Source organism: Sciurus carolinensis, chromosome 11 (genome assembly GCF_902686445.1).
Source record: "Sciurus carolinensis chromosome 11, mSciCar1.2, whole genome shotgun sequence".
In the NCBI taxonomy this organism is placed as follows: domain Eukaryota; kingdom Metazoa; phylum Chordata; class Mammalia; order Rodentia; family Sciuridae; genus Sciurus; species Sciurus carolinensis.
In genome coordinates, this window is record NC_062223.1 from 22,660,636 (window position 1) to 22,663,089 (window position 2,454).

At 36.2% G+C, this 2,454-nt stretch overlaps 1 pseudogene; it reads left to right on the top strand.

The window, feature by feature from the left end:
- The first annotated feature begins 1,083 nt into the window (after window positions 1–1,083).
- Window positions 1,084–1,892, top strand: LOC124959196 (olfactory receptor 4P4-like; annotated as a pseudogene).
- Window positions 1,893–2,454: the final 562 nt, after the last annotated feature.

The window sequence follows — 2,454 nt, forward strand, 5'->3', positions numbered from 1 at the left end:
ATTTGTATTCCCCAGTTTAATAAGGATGTTGAATTTTTTTATACATTTCATGGCCATTAGTATTTCTTTTTATTAGTTCATATTAATTATACATGCCAGTAGAATCCCTTTTTCCATGGTCATAACATCATGGAATATATCTTCTTCTAATTCAGTTCATAGTACCTCTTAACTCACCATCCAAAAGAAATTAATTAAATAAAATAACGTGGTTATTTGTATTTCTTCTTTTGAAAAATGTCTGTGTAGTCCCTTTGCTCTTTTACTTTTTTATTTATTGCTGTTCACAGATTTTAGTTATTTATGTATTCTGTATATTGATTCCATGTTGGAAGATCCTCTGCCATTCTGTAGGCTCCAACCTTCCATGGTCATAATTTCTGCCTTAGATGTGCAGAAACTTTTTGAATTTGATGCCATAACACTTGTTGATTCTTGATTTTATTTCTTGAGCTTTAGTCATCTTATTAAAGAATTCAGTGCCTATGCCAGTGTGTTGGAGTGCTGACACCAGTTTTGTTCTGGTAGTTGCAGTGTTTCTGGTTAAATTCCTAGGTGTTTGAACCACTTTGGGTTGATTTCTGAGTAGGGTTAGAGAGATCAACTTTGATTCTTACGGTATGAATAAGTGTTCCTGCCCCATTTGTTAAAAATAATCTCTTTTCACAAATGTATACTTTTGACAGTTAAAGTGGCATTTTTATTTTTTCACTGTAATATATTTATTATCAGTGTCAAAATTTAATATAATGTTCCTGAAAGATGAATTTTGGAACTCATCCTGAGAATAATCCAAAAGAAAAACAAAACAAGACACTTTTCTTAAAAAATTGATTTTCATTTTCTTGATCTCCTTATGAAACATAGCTTCCTGATGTTAGCATTCTCATCAAGACTTTCCATGAAATTTCTGACATTGACCTATGCACTGTGTCTTTCCAGATGGCTTTTATGTATATTTACTGAACTGGACTATGGTCAATAGGAATAATGTCACTGTGTTTATTCTCCTGGGACTTTCTTAAAACAGGAACATTGAAGTTCTCTGCTTTGCTTTATTTTTAGTTGCTACATTGCTATTTGGATGGGAAACGTGCTCGTAATGGTTTCTATCACATGCACTCAGCTCATCAACCAGCCCATGTATTTTTTCCTTTATTACCTCTCACTCTCTGACCTTTGCTACACATCCACGGTGACACCCAAACTAATTACAGACTTACTAGCAGAAATGAAGATAATTCCTATAATAACTTCATGATACACTCTTCATCATTCACTTCCTCAGAGGCATGGAGATCTTCATCCTCACAGGGATGGCCTACGACTGCTATGTGGCCATCTGCAAGCCCCTGCACTATGCTGCTATCATGAGCAGCATGAGCAATCATCCTGGTGTGCTGTGCTGGGGGATTTGTACACTCTGCCAGTCAGTTTCTTCTCACTATTTTCTTACTGTTCTGTGGCCCCAGTGAGATAGATCACTACTTCTGTGATATGTATCCTTCGTTGAAATTGGCTTGCACTGATACATTCAGAATTGGTCTCTTAGTAATTGTTAATTCAGGACTGACTGCTTTGGTAATTTTTGTGATTTTGATGGTGTCTATTTTCTGATATTATACACCATCAGGGTTTACTCTGCAGACTGCCATGCCAAAGCTCTCTCAAATTTCAGTTCTCACATAACAGTTGTGGTTCTATTCTTTGTGCCTGTCCTCATCATTTATATCAGACCAAATGTAACTTTTCCAGTAGACAAAGTGTTTGCTCTTTTCTACACCATCATAGCCCCCATGTTCAGTCCTCTGATCTACACGCTGAGAAACTGGGAGATGAAGAACACCTTGAGGAAGATATGGTGCCATCAAATGATTCTGGAGGGGAAGTAATTCCTATGAAAGGCATCGTAAAATTAAAATTAGAGCTGAACCCTAAATCTGAGAACTAGTATGAAATAAAAGCAAAATTACATGTAAATAGGAGGAATAAGTTCTAGTATGCAATGGCACAGTAGAATGACCATAGTGAACAATTCTTTACTGCAATTTTAAATATCTAGAAGGGAAGATGTGATAATATATATTCAAGGCATTGGATATGCCAAGTACTCATATTTGGTCATCACACAATGAATGTGTGTATTAAATTATCACACCATACCCATACAGATGTACAATTATGTATATACATATCAATTTCTAAAATATTCATATGAAGCACATGCTAAAAGTGAGTCAAAACTCAGTATTTCCAGCATTTGCTCAGACCTCTCTTAGTTGGACAATATTATTATTGAAGCCAGAATTGGGGACAGGCAGTTAGTGTAGAAATAGGGGATCGGGTCAGATCGAGGAAATGGAAGCCATGAAGCCATCTGCCTCTGGAAGTTGGAGACTGCCCTGGGAGAATGGAGTGTCAAGGACCTGCAGAGTCCATTGATAACCAAATTTA